At 38.0% G+C, this 24,620-nt stretch overlaps 1 protein-coding gene across 11 annotated transcripts in view; it reads left to right on the top strand.

The window, feature by feature from the left end:
• The first annotated feature begins 433 nt into the window (after positions 1-433).
• The window catches only part of LOC118793016 (receptor-type tyrosine-protein phosphatase delta-like), a 387,427-nt gene continuing 363,240 nt past the window's right edge, over positions 434-24,620 (top strand). For 6 of the 11 annotated variants that reach the window (XM_036550950.1, XM_036550955.1, XM_036550949.1 and 3 more), the window contains exons 1-2: positions 434-535; positions 668-776. The gene's annotated coding sequence lies outside the window, so the exon portion shown is untranslated. The remainder of the gene's footprint in view (positions 536-667; positions 777-24,620) is intronic. The other 5 variants (XM_036550957.1, XM_036550956.1, XM_036550953.1 and 2 more) reach the window with 1 other exon arrangement.

Here is a 24,620-nt window from a genome sequence, read left to right as displayed (position 1 = left end):
CGTGACTCGTTCTCGCGTTCGCTGCACAGTATCTGTAAACAGGTGCACGGGTGTCCCGGTAGTTTTACAAGTTGAAAATGAGCATAAATGGCAACGTTTAGCAGGTCACTCCCAGGAAAGCTTCCGCGGAATGCATTTTATCCCCGTGACCAACCTATTTGCAGTGGATTGAATCTTAACAGAGCCATTCAGCGGTAACTTTTTTTTTCTTTAAATCATTGACGGCATCTCTGTCACTAAAAAAAGAAAGAAAGAAAGAACATCGGTGGTGCTTGTCCAGCCGGCCATCAAGTGGCTCGTTAAGGAAATGCAGGTACTGTATGTGAAAGCATCTCATCTCTGTCGCTCGCTCGGTAGCTCTCCCTCTCTCTCCCCCTTGCGCTTGCCGTGTCTCTCGCTCTCCTTCCATCGCCGGCAGCAGTGTGTGGTACAATTTGACAGCAGCACTGTCTCTCCCAAGAAGGCTTAGCTCTCACTTTTTCCTCTCTTTCTCATTACCGCTCTCATTGTCTCTGCCGATAGCAAGAAAGAGAGAGTAGGTACCATCGTTGGGAATAACGGTGTTTGTGTATATTTTTTGCTCCTCATTGAAACAATTGCACTTTTTGGGGAATCCCTGATAAATTTATAGGGCTGATGAGGCTGTGTGATGTATTTTCTCTTACAGTTCATTTGGGGCCTGTGTCTGGAATAAGAAAGCACAGCTGTTTCTGACTAGGGAGAAGAAAGATAAGACTCCTCTGGATTTCCACAGAAATTTTGATCTGGATCCTTAAGTAAGTGCTAATTTATATTTAATTATGTAAAATAATGTATGCACCGGTTGTAAATATGTAAATTATGTGTTAACAGGCATGTATACTGTATTGATTACTTATAGTGTCCCTTTTGTTGTTAAATTTCAGTTTCCAAGGCTAATGAAACCATCTAACTGGGTGTGTAGTAAGTAGCATTTAGAGTTGTACTTATACTGTGTTTTAGAGGCAGAAGGTCTCAGTGCTGTAATAGCATTACTTTGACCTGCTGTGGGATGGACCAAATTTTAAGTTTTCTCCGCTGAATTGCAAGGAGTAGCTTTTGTAGTGTGTTTTAAAGCCAGCCGATGCAAATGATGTATGGCAGATCACTGTTACCAGTGGAAAAATCTGATTAATTTTGCTTATTTTAAGGTATCTTTTGTGCCCCCCCCCCCCCCCCCCAACTGCCTCTGACAAAGAGATGGTATTGAATGTAGATCAATAATTCATATTGTCTCAATGCTTGCCTGTGCTGTGATATGGTTATATGGTCTGTAAGTACAAGTTTAGTGTTTGGTGCTATGAAGCAACATAGGACTGGAAACCTTTAATAGTGTTTTTTTCCCCCCTTTATTAATCCCCATATCACGTTGAAGGCACTTAGCTTTATAATTTAGATGAAGGAGGAGTAGCGGAATGTCTTGTGGAAGTTATTTTGTATGCAATTGGACAGAGCAAACAAAAGAGTGAACTTTGCCATGGGAGGCAGGTTTTAGTTATTCAATGATGTCATCTCATAAAAGTTGGAGCTGCTCCCCTGATCAAAACTCCTCCCAGTTCGATTCTTGTTTTCTCTCAGACCAATGGAGATAAATAGGGATGTTATTTAATCCAGTTTTCCTGTGGCTCTGAACAAGGTGCTGTATCAGAGAAGTTAATCAACCAACTTTACATGCCGTATTTAAAACAAAGGTCTAGGCGTGCTAATGATTTCTGGATTCACTCAATCCATGAGTGCATGTAGTAGTGTGTGCATGTACATGTGCTTATGTGGATTGTGATGAAATTAATGTTAGTGTGTATATAGCATTGTCTGTTTTCTCTTGGATGACCTGCTGGTTAAATTACTATGTGTGAGCGTATGGAAGCAATGGAATCGTGTCTTTGCTATTTTTATCCTTAGTAAATTTTTTCATGTTTCTCTCAATGACTAATTTCTAAAGCAAGTTTATTTGCTACAGAAACCGTATGAGTGCAAATATCAAGTATGGACCACCACTCTAAAGTTCAGTTATATTATAAGTTCAAGTTATATAAGAGCAGAACATTGAAAGTGTGTACATGCTGACTGTGTATGAGATATCTGGAATGTGGATGTTGGCAAATTATGAAAGATTCAGAATGATTTGTGAAATTTAATCTGTCCCTCGATGTCTTACAAAAAGTATGTACTGCTTGTGAATACACAGTATATCATTTAAATGGGTCATTTATATATATCATTTTTATATGGTTTAACAATTCAAATCTGTATCATTGAGAACATCTTTGAGTCAAGGTTTAAAATGCCAAAACACTGTAGCCATTCAGTGATGCTACTACTGTACTGCTTACGCACACGCACACGCACGCGCACGCGCACGCGCACGCGCACGCGCACGCACACGCACACGCACACACACACACACACACACACACACACACACACACACACACACACACACACACACACACACACACACACACACACACACACATATGCAGATAATAATGCCCATTACTCAGGTTACAGTTTTGCTAGAGTGAGGCAGATTTTCCCATACTTCATCTTGTTTCAAGCACAGTGAAAAAGTTAATGTAAGCATTTTTCTGTTTGTTTATTTCATATCCGACATTTTATCTTCAATTTTTATGTTGATGTGAGTTTTTAGAAACGTTTCAACATGGTGAAGATGCAGAATATTTCTGTGTGTGTGTGTGTGTGTGTTTTATATATAAGAAAGTGACAAAGAGAGAGGGGCGAGAGTGAGCATTTAATTTTATCCAACTTAAGGAGATAATAAACAATACTTCAGCATACTTCCTGTTCCTCTTTGTTGGAGCTAATTATTCCCCATTTAAAAAAAAAAAAAAATAGGTCATGAAGCAACTGCAAGGCAATACAACTTAATAATATGCAATTCTTGAGGTTTGTCAAAGAGAAAATTGTAAAATTCCATAAAATACACAAGACCTATAACCTCTTTAAAAAAAAAAAACATAAAGAGCATTTATTGGATTACCACAAATTGCTGTGCACAGTGTGCTTATGGAATGCCTGTTATTTATGATATTCCTGGATGTAATATTTTAATGGAAGTTCAAGGCAGAATGCATCTTGGCTGAGTGATAGGACTGGAGATCCCCTGGGAGTAATGCTTTGTGTGATGTGAAGGGCTGGTCAGTTTGCCTGGGGAAAAAAGGATTTTAACTTTTGCTGTCATGCATTGAATTCTAGGTGAGGCTATCACAGATTAGTCCCTGGGAAGTGCCTTTTTTCCATCAGTTCTCAGCAGCGGTGTTACTTCATAAACTGCTTCTATTCTATAATGCCCGGACTGCAAATGGTACTTGCAAGTCTATTTGCTTGTTTCATATCAGTCACTCTGAGACAGGCTTTGAGTTATTGATAGTTGTACAGCTGTTCCAATTTTCACAAAGTGAGGGATATAAAACTGGACTGGAAGTCGCCTTGGATGGAGCAAGCGAAAAGTGTACTTCTTTTGGGAGACTATTTTCTTTTCTTTCCATTTTTTTCCCCCTCTGAAACAAGGTTTCAACTATACTTGCATCTTTAAAGCAGTCTCGACAGAGTACCTGGTTTTCCCCTTGAAAGGTTTATAATTATGGTTTATGAAACTCTTTTCTGTGACATAATCAGGCCATTGCTTACTGATAGCAGAAGATTGTCACAACAAAGGCAGAGCAGCACATAAACAAATGCCACATTATATATTTCTTTATGTATTTATCATTTGTGGAGAAATATAATTTTCTGTTCAGTGGAAGAGAGTATATCTCTTGAACAGCCTCGCTGAGGTTTCAATTTTCTCTTGACTAGGATTGATTACGAAAGTCAATCCATCCAATCAGGCCCTGCAAAAATATCAATGAGTGATGCCATTCTGGACTAAATCAATCAGTCCTGTTTTAAAACAAACACACTGTTTTCACAAGGACTCTCACCTGAGATGGTCTTTGCGTCTTCCAGTAAAACATACCTTGATTACAGCACAAACCTCATTACAATATACATAATGTTCACCTCCCAAGGGCAGCTTTATTATGAGGATGAAATGACTGATAATTAGATGCACCTGGCACATGAGCTTTCAGGAAATTTTGATTCATCCCTAAATAAACTGCCTCTCCTTGAACACATAAAAGCAAAATCTCGTTCTGTCGCCGCTTTATAGTGGAAATGTTTTATTTATCCGCTTTTATGGAGCTGGTGGTGCATTACTTTTGCATTGATGCTCTGTTGCCAAATGCACTCATCACCTGAGACACTGCTGCTCTGTTGCCGGGATAGCCAAATGTTGGGTCCCAAGGCTACATCCATTAAGGCTTTTGAACTTGTGGATTCTCTCTGATACCTCATTAGACAGAATAATTGTGACAGGGGCGTGTGACCTTGTGCCTCAGAGCCTTCTCCCATTCGATTGTAGGAATGACTAAGTGGTTCACTCCCAGAAGATTGTAAGTCATTCATTCTCATTTCGCTGCAAGTCACAGAACTTTATCAAGACATCAAGCTGCTTGTGGGGGAGAAACGTGATGATATACAGAAAGGGCCCTCTTGCCAACCTCTGTGGTGATATCAGCTGTCTTGCATTTTTCAAAATGATAGGTGAACATTTATTTCAGTAATAACATTTGTTTGAAAAATTTGATCGTCAATGTGATGCACGTATTTTTCTGATGCTAAGCAGACAATAGTTATGCAGAATTGAAACTATCTGAATGTAGACATCTGGCATGGTTTGTGCATCAAAGGGTTAAAGTCAAAGGGGTGTTCTTTTACAGCGGCGAAGGAAAATTTACACTGCTGGGGAGAAACCTGGAATGTTGGAGTTTGATTTTATCACTGCATCAGTCTGATTTGGTGCATCATGTAAAGACAAAGTGAAAGAAAGGAAAAAAAAGTTATCCTGGTTTTTTTTCAAGCCTTTAAGGGCTACTGAATACTATATGGGTAAATGATGCTTCATTTATTCATTTTACAAGAAAAATAAAAAAAAAAAATCAAGAAATTTACTCAGACTAAAACTTCTCTGGAATGCTGATTTTAAAATTGTGAAGTAAATGGCATTTACTTGGAAACTGATGCAGTAATCATCAAAATTAGACTGAAGTTGTTTTAAATCTGAATTAAATGCTATGGCTGGATCCTTATATATATATATATATATATATATATATATATATATATAATATAAATGCATAAAGAAACAGTATAGTTTACCTTATTGTCATTACATCAGCTGGTCCTGAAGCAAGTTCCCTTTAGGTTGGCTCAGCTCCAGCCACACCACAGCTTTTCTTGGCCTCTCAACCATTCTGTAGTGACTTCTTTCCCCAGGCTGAAAAAACACAATAGTAGTGGGATATCCCTGGAATGAGAGAAATCCTATCATTCAAAATCTACAGTAGTATCATAACATGCACTGTATCATCATGTACTTAATTATGTAATTCTTGGATGACTTACAATCCATGTTTTTCAAAGCTCATCATTTTATACAGCCTTTCAATTACATATAACAGACAGAATTAATGCTGACAATTCATGAAGAATGTTAAGGAGTGTGGACTTTCTAAAAATAAAAAGTAACTATAGCTCTTTATATATAAACAACTCAAGCATGCATGTTTTGCAATTTTTGTATGTTCCGTCAAGATGGCCACTGTTAACCACAAGCTAGCTAGGTAGTCTGTCTCATGTAGTATGTCTAACTAGTATGAGACACTTGCTTGTTGTGTGGGGCTTTCACTATTAACTGCAAGGAATCTGTCTCTTTAGAGAATGTAAAGTGAATATGAACTTTTGGCTTGGTCTCAGCTAAAAATCCGCCATCTGTCCTGGACTTCACCCTCTCAGTGCCTTCCTTGCTCACCTACTGCCTTGCCCCTTATCGCTTGTGTAACGCAGACCAGTGTGGCTCTGCTGAGCCAACAGAATGCTCTAATTAAAGACTGAAGAAGTTATTCTTTAAGGTTATCTGGGTATCACATGCAAATGTTGTGGATAGAGTTTCCTTAAGAACCACAATTTACCCCCAGTATTTTATGATTAATATGCATAATATAGTATTTTATCTTAAATGAATTCTGTAGAATATTCTGTGATATTATTGTGATGTCCTTTCAAGATGGTGCTGCTGCAGTCTTCATAACTGCTTTTAGACTAATGTTAGTTTAAAAAATGAATCATAGGTACGACAGCCAATGAGACCAAATAAGATATGTTCTTTGAGACAGATTTAGTCTCACTGAAATCCTTTGTTCTCTTATTTACTTATTTTGCTAAATCAAAGAAAGTATTTAATTGGAAAAAAAGACAGTTAAAGACAGAACACTGAATTTAGGTTGACTGTGGGCCTAATTAAGACTAGATGTCTTGGCCCATTTATAATTTTTATACAAATGTGTACATGAAAGACAATTCTTTGTATTGCATGATAACTAAAATGTGCTAGATACCACCAAGTAAGATTTATACACAATAGACACATAGTGCTCCAGTCACTCAAGCAAACATACAGTGCAAGTGACATTACTGTTGTTTTTGAGGAGTTAACAAATATAAGTTTATGTCAGTCTTTGGCCTTGTCCAGAGTAAGAGTTAACCGTAGCATAGCATACTGGTCCGATATGTGAAGATGATGTGAGTACATATAGCACTTTTAATAGTTTTAACCTGATACAATGAGTATTTACATGAAAAATTATACGCCAGGGGAAAGGTTATGTATTCCTTAAGGCAGAGCCTGCAGTAGTATTCCCGGAATCATTTTATTTTTCCAGTTTGTTAAAAACAAAAGGAAATTATTGAATATGACAATAGTGTGCTCTTTGAATTCAGACAGTGAACAGGGAGTTATCAAATATGAGTAAGTTGTATTGATTTACATCTCCTGTCAAACTTGGCTCAACACAGGAGACATAGGTCACCAATTCAAATGAGCTATTCTGTCTGTAACAGATTAAGATAACATACAGTGTTACCTGAAGCAAGGTCAACATGTAGGCTAATTTATGCAATCCAAAGCAAATCTAGGTGGTCCCTTCCTTTGTTTAGGAGAGTATGTATGGCTTTATTTTGTCCACCTTTATCTAACTTGCATCCTACCATTTCACCTCATCTTACTAATGTGAATGAAACTATGTTAGGAGTGCAATGATAGTTTGTTCAAGGCTGCTGTAAGCTGACTGACCACCTGACCTCCTGTTATTCACATGCTGTTATTGCACGACCTCTAAAAGAAAAGGAAATGTTCTGTCTAAATAGTCCTGAAAAGGTAGATAAAGTATGTGTAGGACTGAGTGTGTTTTCTATGTACACAAAGCATACAGTTGTCTATGATTTGCATCAAAGTGCCAAACATCTGGGCTAGAGTTTTGATTGCAACTGAGATTTAAGTTCAGCCCAATGCAAGTCTGGTGACTTCATCTTCAAATACATAGGCTCAGGCTTATGATTGTCTAAGTCAGCCTGACCAAAATAATAATCTTAAACTTGTTTCTTCCCCAAACACAACAACAAAACAGCTGGTACATACAACAATGAAATAAATACACATTTGAGTGGCATTGGCATTTATAGTGTTGTTATTGATAATTGAGAAAAAGTTAAGCGGCTATGAGAATTAAGTTTAAAACAAGTAGGCTGTACTTATCTTCATTGTGAACATGCAACATTCTCATCATGTAATATCCAGATTAATATGTACTGCGCTTTTTCCTTTGTATTAATACAGGATCTTAGTCTTGGTTTTTTCCTATTTTTCAATTTCTATTTTAATGAGCCTTCTGGCTTACACATCTATGCAGATGACTACATATACAAAAGTATCAAACCATGCTCTCTTCACTTGCATGCCCCCATAGCCTCAATGACTCAGTTTTGAATTCTCAAAACAAAAAATGCCAGGTCTGTTTAAAACCAAGCGATAAAGGAACCTGCGGTCACTATGTCATTGCAGAGAAGAAATTCTCTGTTATCAGAAATTTTCCCACAATCTGCTGCAGCTATACCACAAAGTAATTCTTCCATAGCCTGCTGTAGAGCTGCTGTAGAGCCTGGTGCTCAACAAATCTGGAGGCATCATGAATGAATAACAATGAGGGGTTTGGAGATCAGCTTCCCAATATAGGGCCATACTTGGCAGAGCTTATGTTAGTCTCAGCTTCCTGAACACTCCGCAGGCTTAAGGCGGCAAACAAATGGTATCGAGGAGTTTAAAGTCACCAACGGGAATTGCATCTGCTCATAGCCCTGTCTGAATTTCTTATTTAAAAAAAAAAAGTTTGTGTCATTGTCTTTGTGTGATTTTCTGTTGTGTGTGTGTGTGGGTGTGTGTGCTTTCTGCCATAGTTTGCGTGTATCTGCACAGTCCCTCACTGAAGACCCACTCCCCCTCCTCGTAAGACCTTTTTAGGATTCTGTGGATAAAGGCAGAGATCTGTCAGAGCCTGTCTCCCTTTGTCTGCTTTGTAGGTATGTTGCTAGCAGGATACATCAAAAGTCACTCACCCTAAGTGCACAGCGGTGCCAGATGTCAACACAAGAAGAATTTAAGATGGAAATGCAATGTTATTTTTAGCCAGGGAGATTTATTTATTTAAGTATGTTGTTTTATTAAATAGAGCTGTGCCTACCCAAATTACCCACGCGATCCTATTGTACCATGTAAATTACTACCATTTGAAAGCAAAAGAGGACAGCTGGCTTGCAGAGCATCTTGGTGTTATGGTGAAAAGATGTGCAGGTCTCTGTGTTTGTGGGTGGGGGCTCATTTGAGGGTGCCTTGATAAATAATTGTTGTACTCTCTGGATAAGATCTGGCTCACAATCCCCTGCTGGTAGGTGTATTTTTAGAACAAAAACTATGAAGCGCTCTGCATGTGTGCAGTCTGAATTCCAAACGGAATTCATCCAAAGCTCCGGTTTTAATCAGCGGCATCTGGACTCTGTATTGACAAGAAAAAAAAAGCAATTCATGTTCTCTTCTGGTTAAGGTCATTGCTTATTTATTTATTTTACCATTTGGCTTGAAATGGATTTGTTGAAAGACTGGTTCAAGGTGATCTTACATTGTCAATGTTGGCAAAAAGAAGAAGAAGAAGAAGAAGAAGAAAAAAATGAATGCCTTCAGCATATTGCAGCCCCCACTGCACAAAACACAGAAATACAACACAGAACCTGCCATTTACTCTGTCACTTGAAATCCTGTGTTTTGTGTTCAGCATAAAAATACATGATAGATAACAATGGGATCTAACAACTTCGAATCTAAAAATCAATGTGGGGTAAAAATTAAATTTTCCAGAGAGCCTTAAGGCAAAATGCAATTTAGAAACATATATTTTACTTTCCCGGGGGCCTCTGATGAGAGGTAAAGAAATGGAATCTAGGTTAGCTGTCACAGAATGGAACAGGAATGAAGGATTTGACTCGCTTGGCTCCACTCTGTATATGACTTGTCTTTGATTACTTAATTTTGTTAGAATAAATGTCTTTATATGATCATATCAAAGGTCACAAGTACCCTTAAGGAAATTGCATATTAATCTTTATGTCTGACTTGGTGAATAAACTCTTTATCCTCCTGGAAAAGGCAAAAGCTGATCCATATAAATAATAACAATAAAAAAAGATGGCATCTGAACCCCTGGTGAAAAGGACTCGGAGGTTCTGAAATGGAACATGGGGATGGATGTGATATTATCAGAAAGAAGGCGATTAAAGCCAGAAACAAGAGCTTGTGGAGAGTTGACATGAACTGTCCATTCAGTGCCTGCTGTTACAAGCCTGCAGTCTTGAGGGCTTCCCTGCGACCTTGGAAATATATATGCTTTTTCTGTGCTACTGCTCTGCCTTCAAAAAAGCTATAATTTTTAGCATAACATGCATATTAGAGGGTAAATGTTGAGTGATGCTAATAGCATATGTGACTAATGTAATCACTTGGTAAAGGGACCACCCCATTACTTTTAGAAGAAGCACATTTTCTCACTTATCTTTTCATTTCAACAAGAGTGCAATCCTGGCTTCCTAAAAACATCTGTCTTACTCATTGAAACTAATATTTTAACGCTGGTAGCACCGGACTAGCGATTACTTAAGTGATAATTCGTCTGTAATGACGCAGTTAACCATAGTTATGCCAGGGATAGGGGTAAGTAGGCCAGCAAGGGTTTCCTCGTTTCCTGCTCAAATGAAGTCACTGGAGTGACGTCCATCCTCTAGTGAACACCCACATCAGTGTTGCCCTTGGGTAGCTGTGGTGTGAAAAATAGCCACAGGCTGCATGTGAGAGTGACAGAGAATTGCATTCATCTGGCTTCAGCGCTCCTGCACAAGCACAGGGGTTGTCATTGTCAGAAGAGCCAAACATCCAATTACCAGAAACAGGTAGCATCAAGAGTACTTCTCAGGACTGTCTTTATTAATACAACCAAATGTACCACATCCCATGACAATTAATTGCAACAATACTGCATAAATGTGGTTCTGGGGGGGTTCTGCACTTCGGCAGTGTATAAATTTATACAAATCATCAATGGCTTACAACCCAGTAAGAGGTTTCATTTTGTCCCTCCTGAGCTCACAATTAGTTCAATTACATCTAGCCATGAGAAGCTATGGTGGAATGACAACCAGATTGCCCTGTGGTCCAAGCATTAAAAGGGTCAATTTACCTCTGTGCTAAATTAATACACATTTTTTTTTAGTAATTGTAACCTTAAATATGCCTTTAAGCTAACTGTTTTGTATGTTGTTATTGATATTCTTATTATTATCTGTTTTAAGTCTTCCACAGTGCTGGACTATAGATACACAAGAGATCTTGGCTGTTACTAGGATAAAATAAGATATGGTATAGAGATTCCACAGACAGACAATATTGGCAATGCTGTATTGTATTGACACAAAATGCTTGTGTCGGGTAGCACTTCAGACACAAAACAATTGCATTTTCCAATATAATAACTCTGAACTAATGCATAGATTAATAATAGATTAACATGTAGTTATGTGATAATGGAGGAATATGGGATCATATATCTGTAAATGAAGAGGGTCTCTTGTTTGTTTGTGTAAAATCAGTTTTCCCTTTCACATAAGCTGCCATATTTTTAAGAGCAAAAATTATTTTAAAATATAAAATCAATTGTTTGTAAAGTGACTTCAGTTTATACCATATACCTACATGCCTTGGTGTATTAAGACATATTAATGCTTTTATGTCACTTCAATGAATGAGTTTTAAAAAGTAAGAGCTCTGACTTTTATTTACTTTTTGTTTTATAACTTTAATTTCACTCAAGGTATGTGCTGATATTGCTAATGTATGTGTATTACGAGGAACATACCTATTTTATTATTAGCTATGTGATAAATAAAACAAACCAACAGAACCGACCAAACTACAGAGCAAATAAAATAGTGCTGTAAGCTGTGGGACCTCTGACTGCCCTCGAGACATTAAATTGAGTGTACAACATGTGCACTGTTGAGGTTTCTCCAGTCTGATTATAAACTCCATTTTTCTTTTATCTGGATGCAAAGCTCCCCACTCCTCCATATTCACCCATCAGTCAACATTCTTTTTTTATCGCTTACCTCAGTTGAAGGCAGCAGGGCATATAGAAATGGGGGTAGCAACATAATTATTTGCTGTCTTTTCTGCTTACATATGTAGAAAATAATCAGACCGATAAGACCACAATTCAGTGACTGTCATTCTGACATGTCCACAGAATATGACTGCAACTGCCTTCAAAGTCAGTGAATATGCTAAAGTGTGTCCATACATATCTTACATGGAATTCAGGAGCTGACCTCAGAACAGCATGCAGTGCTGTATACGATAGAATTGTGATTCTCTAGAGAGCCCATTAAATGGAGAGCGCAAGCTTGTTGGGGTTAAATGCAGTGACCCCCTTCACCCCAAACAAAATACCATGTTGTTGTGAATCACCTTTTCCTCTGCAATCACTGGGTCAAGATGTTCTAGTGCAAGCGATAAATAAGCGTAATTGATTGTTTAGAGGTGATTTTAGCATTTCCCTCTCATGGCTGATGAACTTTGGCCTTGTGTTGTTTTGAGGATTCATTGTCACTGCACTGCTCTCAGTTTAATCAAACTCTTCTTTCTGTGCATTCAAATTTCAGGATTATATGTGCTTAGGTTTAAAGGTTTGTTGAATACTGGAGGGGACAAAAAAGCTTCTAGACATGAGAATGGGAGGTGTGAAATGTTATTCAATTGAAATATCCATCATGAGTCTTGAGAAAGGAGAGGTATGGATTACTTTCACAGGCTCATTTAATGAATAAAGCATTAACATGGTTTAATCACTTATACACTGGCTGGACTGAACAATGTGGATTATGATTCAATCAATTCACTAAGGAATTACCAGTGTATTTCAGGTAATATGGGCTATTTTTTTCTTTCTTTGTCAGAGGTGGTTCTTTTTCTTACTGTTGTTAATCAACAGTGGTAGCCAAACGTCCAGGGCATTAGGAACAAGTAAAACTGACAGTTAATAAGCTGTAAATGTAATACTAGTTAAAAACATACTTGTATCTTTGAATTTTTTGTTTGTTGTTTACTCTTAATAAGGCATGGAGAGATCATCATATATTGTGAATATAATTACAGCAAAAGGGTGTTGTTAGGCATGACAAGTTTTAAAACAATCATTTTAAGAAGCACATTTATGTCATTCCATCCAAGGATATTGTGCAGAAGAAGAAAAGAAATGGCAAATGTTTCATGTTCAACAGAAATTTCTACACAGTGGAGCCAGTTAGCTAACATTGGCCACATTACTCCAACGTTACTGTAAAGCTAGCTAATAGCCATTTATTTATATATATATTTGGACACTGCCATTAACTGCACGAGAATGAAAGAACTTCTGCTTTGCTCAACTCTGAGTCAGTAGTGAAAATGGGCACCATACTTTAAAGTTAACATTAGCTGATGCAGTGTTGGTGATGTCAGTGAGAATATCACTCCAAATATACTTCATTGATGATAGCTCTGTACTTAGCTCCTTGAGTTTTCAGTTTGCAATATATTTTGTGAATGCATGATTTGTCATGGTTTAAACTATGTATTAGAGTATTTATGTTGAACTCTGAGCATTAATGGTGATGGCAAGTATTTTAGCTATACCTTATAGGGTATATTTTGTAGTATACTGCAGATTGTGAACTTAAGGTTATTTTTAATGCATGTAAAGCTTTTATTTCTGTGGTCACATTTTCACCTAGTTAAATGTGAAAAAATCAGCTCCAAAGTTGAGCAAAAACATATATGGGTGGCGAGAGTCAAACCAATATAATCTAAACTGGAAGAAGTAGGAGTTTACAACTGTGTCAGTGACTCCCAGAATGAGCACATTATTAATCGTCTCACTCCTAAACCACCTTCTGTGATTGACCTTGCAATGTGTGATGTAAGCACTATGTCATACCGAATGCATTTGCCCTTTAAATGGTGAAAGGTTGGCCAGGGTTTGTCTGTCTAGTCCTGCACTAGCGCCCCCTGTAGGACAAGTATCCACAGTCTGCCTGTATAAAGCTGCACATGGAGTGTCTTCCTCCGACTCATGTCTATGCAAGCTTAGCACGAGGACTGTAGTATGAAAAGAAATGTTGGCTGACATCACATGTTTTGGAGGAGGGAACATGTTTGTCTGCGCTCTCCTAGATTGCTAGCATGGTTGCAGCAATGAGTGGCAGTCAAATGATGTAACTGGGAATTCCAAATTTTAAGAAGAAAGGTACAAGCACTGGGTCTTCCAAATAAAAAAAGACAGAAATGTGAAGACACATAGCATCTTCCAAGAATGATATAGGCGTTTGTGAAGATGAACAGATGCGCAGTGTTCAGGGATCTGTTTGTCAGTGTCAATATTATTTGAACTAACTCTTATAAAGCTTTGATTAGTATTGCCTGTGTGTGGAAATATTGACAGTTCACATATACTTTATCAATATGATAGCTAGGAAGCCTAGAAATGATAAAATAGTAATGGGCAAGTAATGGGAGCTTGTTTTGCTGCTTTTTTGTGCTACAGCAGAGCTTATGGCACTAATTTTGAGACGCTTGCCAAAATGTGCATAGTTGATGCTGTACTGTAGCAGCATCAACTATGCTGCTACAGTACAGCATCATCACACTTACGATCATCACAGCTGCTTCAGAGACTTCAGCTTGAGTAGCGAGCCACACCATTGTGTGACCAGTTATTAACTGCTTTAATTTGGCAAAATAATGTTACATTGACTAACATAACATGCATAATGTTTACATTGACTACATTTCTGAACCTGAGGGAGGATATGCATTTACCTTTGAACTCATAGTTTTTAACTGATCCTGGGGAAAAAAAAACAGGTCTCTCATACATGTACAGAATTATTGCTAATGAAACACCAATTTTATTCTCTCAGAAAACCTACAATGAGACCTAAAATTTCTGCTCTTAAAAGTAATTTATTCTGTCTTTGTAATATAAGTGTAATAATAGGTTTTAGCATATCTACAGGATGAGGCGTAATATGATCGTTTCTTCTGAGAATAGGTGGTATCACAAAGAACCATAGACTAGCATGTAGCCTAATGTACTCTACAGAAAAGTTTTCTTGTACTTTGCATTTTGTCTCATTGTATACTTTATAACGCATTCAAGCACTAAATATAATTGTAGGATGAATTAAAATGGCTTTAAAATGCTCTGTATGCTGAGTGTGGATGCTTTGATGATAACAAAAAACACTTGTGATTATTCTATACAAAATGTTTTTCACATGAGCATTTTAATCTTGCAAATAATATTTTAGAACTGGTGGGGTTTTTTTTCCCAGCTAGTCAGATGGGAATATATGCAGTTTCTCAACAGCACTTATATTAGTTTTTGTCAGAAGTACAGGTTGCAAGCTATTTTCATTATGGAGGTTTAAGATGAGAAAATGAATTAGCATTCTGCTGTAGGCTGTGGCACAATCACGCTGGAGTGTCTCCACAGAGAAACACTAGCATCCACTTTTAACTTTCATGCTGACAAAGTGTTATAATGATTCACTGTTCCTCTCCCCCACTCCCTGCGCAAACACATGACAAACGGCAGGCTTAAATATAGGATTCAACATTAAAACTGCAACCCGCGGGCGAGTGGATGAATTTGTGATAAACTGTCCCTTGAGGTTTATAAACACATTTTCGATTAAAAAAAAGGCACAAGATGTTTCTTCACATTAAGCATTCTCCAACATTTTGACTGCATGAACTTAAAGGATCGCTTTGACACCTGCTACCTCACAGCTGTAAACAACTCTGCACTTTATATTGGTTGAACCCTGACATCCATATCTCTTGTTTTATTGCTATAAAGGCTTGATTGCCTGTATAAAATGGAGAAGAGGCAAAGCCTGTCATTCTGTTAACTGCTCTTTTTACAGGAATGGCCAAGTGTGTCCCTAGGGCTTAGACAGCACAGTTCTGTTCAGCAAGGCCTTAATCAGACATACAATTTTCAAATTATTCTTAGATTTGTGGTATTGTGGTTTGTTATAATTCAAATGTATTTTGTGCTATGCCGAGTACTAGTAATTTCTGCTCAGCTACAACCTGTACTGAAGGACATATGAGGTTTCAAAAAACAAAGGTCCTGTACTAATCAAAGACATGGCAGTAAATTACTTCTGCATTTCCAGAGTTTCTACTTTGCCTGTGACCTTTGCTAGTTTTCTAAATGGTTGTCATGTTTAATTTAGATCTTTTTCTCTAAATGAAGGAATTTTAGAATATTCAGATAGCTCAGCAGAGTACAGTATACTGATATACCTTACCACTGGTTGTTGCTAAATAAAGTTATATGCAAGCTACTGTATAATAGTGCATCATTAATGTAGATCAGAGTGATTTATATTCCTAGTGTCTTTCATTTGTTACCTATAGCATGCATAGAAACCGCTGACAGAATATAGCAGTCGCTGGGAGTATATGACATTTTTGACATATGACATTTTTGTTGCATGTCATAGAAGTATCATAATACTTCAGTGCAAAGAATGGGTTTGCCAAACTTTCAATAGGCAATTGGATTGTGTTCAGTAGAACATAATTTTAACATGACGTTAAATGTTTAATTCCTCAAAACACCTTGCAGTTTATAATATGCGTCAAATTAAGTTCCTTTAACTTATAAACACCAAAAGCAACTACTTGTAATGTCCCTTTTTTTTAGTCTTTTGAAATGTATCTCTATGTATGAAATATTTTCAAATAACATGGATTTCTGATTAAATATATATATATATATATATATATATATATATATATATATCTGCATGTCTTTAATTGATTGTTTGACCATGGTTCACTCAAGGGAGTTATTTGTGGCAAAATTATTACATCATTAGTCAAGAGATGATGGGGCATAGCTGAAGATGTTAGTTTACCTTTAGAATATCAAACGTTGTTAATATAAAAAAAACGGATAAACACAGAAAACACTGCACATCAGGAGAACATGCAGCTGGAATTTTGGACTCTGGACTAAGTCAGGACAGGTTGTTCAGTCTAGGGTGTTGACAGCCATCAGTTTCTAATGTGACAAGACATAACAGGGAAACAGTCTGTCAGCAAGAGGTCATGATCTGTAAGACCTGAGTCAAAACACATTTCCAAGATTGAGTCATCATTGTACATCTAAGTGATTGCTCATAGACCCTGTTTGTAAAGATAAAAGAAGACGGCATATCCATTTACTTTGTGATGATAAGGTCTAAGCCAGAAGGGACTCAGCATTTTTGACTGGGAGAGTAAGCACTCTTGAAATGAAATTATTAATTGAGCATCGGTTCATTAAAAAAAAAAAAAAAAAACCCGGGAATTGAATCATACTATCAAGCTCCACTCTCTCTGAAAGTTCAAACGTGATCACTTCTACAATCTAAACCTTCTTAAGACTCCTTGGCAAGGCTCTTATCAGCGAAAGTCATTTAGGAGCCCTGTAGCCCTCTCTTTCAGAATGGTTGAAATTAACGAAGGCTGCACTTGGCTAATGTTGCACTTGATTGGAATGCCTCTCTACAAGACTGCATGGCTGTGAAGAGAGGCACACAGAGGGAGGTTGTGAAGTGTTCTGTGATGTAATGTCACAAAAATATATGTTCACATCAGTGACAGCTGTTTCTGCCAGGCCTCCCCTAAAAACGAATCAAACGTTGTTCCACCTTTCTTCATGTAACATAATTAAAACTTTGTCAATATAAGCAGCGTTGCATATGCTTATGGCTATCGATTTGACTTGAAATAGCTGTTGAAATGGCACCATTATATATTGAGCATCTTAAAATCCCTTCTTGTCCAGCTTTATCTGGAGCTGGAAGCTGGACTTCCCATTGAAATCTATTAGATAAGAGGATTTCACATGAGTTCAATAAGATGCTTTGTTTCTGATTGGACGACTTCAGCATTATGATGACAATTTGGTCCTGCCTGCAAGCTCAGCTTCCCATCAAAATCTATGCGAAAAATTGATAGGGGTCAATAGGGTGCTTTGCTCACTCATACAGTTCTTTCGGGTTGTGACTGTGTTTCATGTGTCTCATGATGTTCATTGGCTCACATTGACTTCCACTTGTTTTAGGACATAACTATGTGAATCTCATTCAGTGTGTATTCTCCACCAGCAGGGAGACTTCATCTGTAATGGCAGTTTTATTTTAATACTGTAATCTGTAATGCTTATTCATGTAAAACTGATATTCCAACATTTAATAAAATTAAACCCTTTTTAGCTAATTACTATTGAAGTTAGTTGCTAAGTTTAGTTTTGTTATTAAATGATTATTTAAATTTTGCAGTATCATTAAGATATATGCTGTAGCTACGCATGTGACTGAGGAATTGAAAATTTTGACAGTCCAAAATAAGATCATAGGACTACATCTGCAATGATGGAGCAATTTTTAAAATATGATTCATTGATTTTTGCATGGTCAGTGTGTGAATCCTGATAAAGCGCATCTGATTATGACAAAAGCAGTTTTTACAAAAACACATAGTAGCAGTACAATGGTAATGTGTGTTCTATTTGCTGTAATAGAAATAGTAGTAATTATTTGTGAAACAGATGCTTTCCAGTATTTAAATGGTACTTTCTTTATTGATACCAGTGACCAAAATCTTTATTGAGAGAGATTTGCAAGGCTAATATTTAACAGGTTAAATATTAATCATAATGAAAATTAAGGAAGAAAAACACCAATGTGAAACCAGGAAGCAATATGCCCCACCTAGCAAAAGAACAATGCTGTCTTGCCATTAAGCTTTACTGTAGGGAAGTGCACTAGGCCTTTGTTGAAGTGTGTATTGATCAAGCAACGTTTCTGCCCTTAGTCTTGATGCCACCTGAGCACACACAGACCTTGTCTGGCTGAGCTGCTCTCTGTGGCATGACATCAAACTTGTTCACTTTCACTTTCAAGGTTCCTTGAATGACCTTCCACCACTGTAAACAGCACTTTCCTATTTAATAAGAAGTAGGCACACAGTCCAGCTAAATGCACTGGATTAAGATATTTGATTGAATATTGTACAAAGGAAAATTAAGTGAAATGTTTTTCAGATGTTTCTTTTAAAATATTTCTTTGGATATGTTAAATGTCAGTACAGTCGGTGAGAGAGATTTGATATCAACAGTGGTTATTAGATACATGTGTAATTTTAGGTCATGTAATTTGTCATTTTGAATACTCAGTTGAATAATAAGGGCTTTGGGTAAGTGTAAACACCTTTTATTTTGTCTCAGGGTGCAGAATTTCCATTTTGTTTCTACTGTTCAATTCTATACCATTTTAATGGATAAAAGCCAAGTATCATCTTTGTATGGGCAGTACTGAAGGTAACAATCACTTTGTATGCTATGAGAAACTGCTGAATAATCAAGGGCTCCAAAAATGTTCCCACTGAGTCATAATAATGTGTTTGTGTCTGAGAAGTTTAAATTGAATTAAACTTCAGAGAGCTTGTGTGTGTGTGTGTGTGTGTGTGTGTGCGTGTGTGTGTGTGTGTGTGTGTGTGTGTGTGTGAGAGAGAGAGAGAGAGAGAGAGAGAGAATGCCTGTGTGTGTGGTCTACTGTCATATCATAATTTCAAGTAATAGATAGTGAGCTGTAAGTCTACAATTGGTTGCATATGATTACAGTTTGAGCACAAACGTTTTGACATCATGGTAAGCTTAACATATTTTTCAAAAATTATTTTATTCTCATATGTACATAGTGCAAAGTATATCTGACTTTTGTAGTGTGCACTTTAAAACTTAGTGATAATGCTCAGTGTATTTTAAGTATTAGGGGCAGCACAAGTAGGTTTCCTAATGCAGTTTTCCTACTTTGCAAGCCATCCTTGCTATAGATCTTGTTAGGTATGAGATGAGCAGGTACTATGAATATGGTTTAGAGCATAATTCATTGAGGAGTTTCCCCATGCCATTCCCGCATAGTGATTGACAAGTTGGGGCGCAGTGTGGATGCCCTGACTATTTGAAATGAGGCTTGTGACAAGATGTGCTGGTTATCTGTGAGGAGTAATGTAACCTCTGGCCACGCGCTCTCATGCAGGGCAGGGCTGCATCTGCTTGCCATGTTCGTGCTGCGGACCCCTGCTCATGCCCACCGCGGTGCACGGAGACAGGCGGTGAGTTAACGCTCCCGTGACCCCACCAGTCACTGGCAGCAGTCCGTGCTGAGAATATACAGGACGATTCCTGTCAAAGCCAGTTAGCAATGAACTGGTGAGGTATGAGGGCGCACTTTGCATATATGTAGCAGGTAGCTCACTTTTTTTTTTCTTCCCCGGTTTGACGTGCAGAGGTGTGCTTGGATGAGTGCTGAACATCAGCAGACCCTATTACTTAGTTGAATCTGTGTTGCTTGTTGTTGCTGCTGTCCTTTGCTATCAGAATCTAAACAGGGGCCAGCACCAATCTATTCATAGGAATGAATGACTTCATTGTGAACAGAACTATAGTGCAGTGTGTGTGTGTGTGTGTGCGCGCGCGCGTGCGTCTGTATGCATGTGTGTGTGTGTATGCATGTATGTGTGTGTGGTGGTTTGTGTGTGCGTGCGCCCGTGTGTGTGTGTGTGGTTGAGAGACAGGGTGTTAACCAGTTGCTGGAGATGCTGAGCAAGTAGGACTGGCGATGCTTGGAATGGCCGATTTCTCAGTCTTAATGCAACATGGCAAGCAGGATATATGCATGGCTGTCTGAAGTCAGGTGTGGATTTCAATGAGACTGCCAGGCATTGGGCACAGCAGCAAGTTAATCCAATGACACTCCCCAGAGAAGCGTGTTCAGTCCATCTGATCCCCATTTTACGGACGTTCCTTCTGAAGCCACTGCTACAGCAAAACACAACTACCCTACAAATGATTGTGATGCTCGGTCTAGGTCTAGCGGGCTCACACTTTGGGTATTGTAATCTAATTTAACAGCATGAATTCTATGCTTTGGGTATTGGGTATTTTATAGTTGATAGCTGTGTGATGGCACTGAATTCCAACAAATCTGTATGCACCTAAGAAAACTGACTTAGTGATGTTTATATAGGTTAGCTACTACCTGAATATTACTTAAGATGTTTGTGGCATATTCTTGCCAGAGTGATTTGTAAAGAAACAAAATACAATTCACCAATGCTTCATAGGAGGACAAGTTAAGACTGACCTAGTATGCAAACAGTTAATTCTACATGGCTCCAGTCTGTCAAATTATTAGTATTAGTTGAGGTTCATTAAAAAACAGAAATGTATAAAGTAGAGTAGAAGTAGAAAAAGAATATTGCTATCCAGCACTATGTATAAGGGCAGCATTACAACTGTATCACAATATGATTGAATACTTGAATTATTTTAGTCAGATATTTAAGCTGACAAATTGACTATTTTGTCTCATATTCTTTTATATGTAGAACATTCAGTATATATGATTAATGCTAAGGTAATGTTACATCGATACCTGCAGAAGAATTTTGCATGCCAGAAAAGAAAAAAAAAAAATCTGACTTTGCGCGCACTGATGCTGTGTGGTGTTCATTTTTCCCATCTCCGTCAATACAGGAAAAGGTCAGACTCATGTTATTAGCTGCAGCGCAATAAATAAACAAATAGATAAATAAAAATAGGCTTAGTACTTAGTGATCTAATGAGACAGCTGTGACCATCTGTAATCAATGTGCTCAGGAGACCGTAATCACTACAGCTTCTTTAACAGTGTCTTAATTGGATGTCAGTCATTTACATGAACCTGGGAAGGGTGTGAGTGGCCCAGTCATTAACATTGATTTTCTAGCTTTGCAAATGAGCATAATTCCACTCTCATGGTCTTCACCCCATGCAGTGCTGCCAGGTATCTTTCACATAAAAAAAGGAAATCATCGATCTGGAATCATTTTTTAAAGAATGTTTTATCAATATTGTAGGTTCAGCTAGGTTGCAGGAATGAAAGTGCCAGTTGTTAATACCACAATGCAATGCACTGCGGGTCAGACATTTTATTTTTTTATGCTCCTTTTCTTTGAATCAAGGAAAGAAGGGTTGTATTTTACTCTCTGAAAGCACACACAAATTGCGTGGGGAATGGAGGAGAGGGGCCGCAGATGTTGCAATTAGCTGTGCTGGTCAAGATCCACTTCCAAACTCTTGCTTTCTCACCTTGGTGATCTGAATTCATGACCACACTCAGTAATTAAAAAGTGGCCATGGCAGTAATTACAAACATGAGTGTTGGACTGCTTCTGCTAAATTGCCTATCATTTGTGCATTGCGGTCTTGCTGTGGTAAGGTTCAGGCTGATGAATAAGTCTGCCCAGCCTGAATGTTAGCTTAGAAAAAGAGCATGAATCCAAAAAATAACTTTAATTTTTTTTTGTATTTCAACGTATGTCAAGTGATATGAAACTATAGTTAGCTCTATAATGTAATGTATCAACATTAACTGAATTTGCTTTGAGTATCAGTCTCATGACCTCAGGTCGCAAACTTGAGTCTGGTTCCAAATATCTTTTGGACTGAACGTGAAGAAAAATTTATCTGTAGTGTGTGTGTGTGGATATGTTGTGGTGGAGCAATTCGCAGGAGGCAGTGCAAGGAGTTTTAAAGAGGATGACAGCTTTCAAGTTTTAAGGAGGAGGATTTTGTGTCCCTTCTGTCCCCATCATGTAACTACAAAGAAGGACAGCCCTGATGTTACAGCCTGCATGTTTATACCGTATTCTCAAAAAGCCGCTCAGCATTAAAACTTGGCCGTAGTGGGCTCTTGATTGGAACAGTCAGCAAAAGCGAGCACAGCCTGGCCTGTGAGGCCTGGGTTTGATCTCAGCAGTGTCATCAGCAGGCAGCGATTGGGAGCCCACAGTGGAGGAATGAATTGTCTGAGTTCTGCTGGGTTAGTGGTGGCTATGTTTAGCAAGGTTTCCTTGGTCACTCCACTGCAGCACCCTATGACAGCTCTTGAAGCACTATTAAAATCCTTCACTGGAGGGCAGTTGGGAAGCTCCCATCCTCCAATTGGTGGTTCCCTTTCTCAGATACACTGTGCAACTTGCAGTGTGAAACGCAGCCATTGGCTAGCATACGCGTGTATAGAAGGATTGAACTCGCCTTGCTCCAGTGATTTTGCGAACACAGGGAAGATGTGTTAAGTGATGAGCCTAGTGTACAACTGCCGGTTCCGAACTAGATGAAAGAGGAAGAAAAGCATAACAAAAATGTACTGTGATGTATTGGTGTGATGCAGTTCGCTGCAGATGATTTCGGCCTCAAAAATGAGCACCTTGTTCTTAGAAGCAAGCATCGATAAACCTATGTGGATACTGTAGATGTGGTCTGTGCTGCACAGATTCATTGATTTTTTTTTTGTCTGTTCATTGGCACGATGCAGTAGGCTCGGTGAATATGGGCCATCATATTTACTTTCTCTCTGCAGCCAGTGTGTGCACATGCTCCCTGCTGCCACCTGCTTCTGCTCCTGCTATGGTTTTGCTTCATGCCCCTAGCCTGCTGTAGCCCTCTCCTTATGTCTGGGTTGCAGCATCATGCTGTCAGTCCCATGATCTCAATCACTTTATTCCAAAGCCAAGTTGAACTAAAAAAACGACCCTGCTTCTCTCTCTCTCTCTCTCTCTCTCTCTCTTTTTTTGTTTTCTATCCTTGGAATATGACACATGCATATTTTATTAGACATACCTTTGGTTGCTCATGGGTTCATAATACATTTAGCCATGATCTAGGGCACTCACAAATAGGCATAGATGCACTATAAGAAATAAAAATGGAAATACAAATAAAATCAATAAAGATATTCATAAATTGATGCATTTGAAGGGTGAGAAAAAGTGACATTACATTTTTATGCAGGTAAGTAGCAAAGTTTCAATCTATTAAGTCAAAGAACCAATGTATTCAGAAGACAGTAATATACCCACATCATTACAAAAATAACTGCAAGAGGATTTGTCCACCAACTTGGGAATAAACTACATCCACTTCTGGGGAAGAGGAGGGTGACAAAAATAATCACATTGTCCTGGCGAAGGTTGGACAATGGAGGCTCCCATACTCAGACAATGGTCCTCTATCACTCACAGGAAGTTTGTTTAAAGACATTACATCAGGGAAATGAACTGAATGCCATTCAAAACTGAGTGTGATACATTCACGCACAAACTCACACTGAAGATGACATAAGGACCCTATAATATCAGAACATTCTGTTTATATAAATGCACAAAATTTTGCCTCCTGCACTTCAGTCTGTAAATTAGATGATGTTAGATGATGAGCGTTCCTAATGTTCTAGAGGCCTCTACAATGCAGAGTCATTGTCGACAACTTGCAATATTCATTCTCTTGTGGTAATTAGACAGTGGCCATTGAGAGTAAACCTTGTTTTAGTCAGTCAGCTTAATTTACAGCCATTATGATTAGTTAATAAGGCAATGGGCTGAGGGTCTATTTAGAATCATATTATTTTCCTCTTTACAGAGAATTTGCATATATGCATATTATGGTTATTACACTGCATTAAAATTTAAAGTGTAAGACCTGACTAGAATTAATTATACAAAGACAACACATTGCCAAAAGGAAAGGCATTGCTTTGCAGCTGTGTTGTAAATACAAACCTGGGCCATTGAAGATGTGATTAATATTCCAGTAATATGATCAAAAACAGCTGATTATTTCAAGCACCATTTCTTTTTTTTCAGAAATGGTTAAATCATATTAATATCTGGAAAGCAGTTTAGCAGTACTTGTTTTCAATAATGGAAGAAGTGCAGTAAGCCTAAGCAAACGAGTGCCAAAATTCCCCAATCCAAAGACTTGTTTCTGCCAGACGGCTGTTTTTAGTCAGGTGGAGTTATTCATATGCATGTTATGCTGCTTCATGTGCAAAAACTCACAGTGCCTGATGGGGAAGAGCTGGCAATCTGTCTGCAAAACCTATTTAATATGGATATAGTAATAACAAAAGATTTTTCTGTATCTAAATTGGTGGGATGGCAGGGATGAATATGATTGTATTAA

Source organism: Megalops cyprinoides, chromosome 18, assembly GCF_013368585.1.
Source record: "Megalops cyprinoides isolate fMegCyp1 chromosome 18, fMegCyp1.pri, whole genome shotgun sequence".
NCBI lineage: Eukaryota > Metazoa > Chordata > Actinopteri > Elopiformes > Megalopidae > Megalops > Megalops cyprinoides.
The sequence above is the reverse complement of the archived record's forward strand: the minus strand, read 5'-3'. Positions and strand labels throughout refer to the sequence as shown.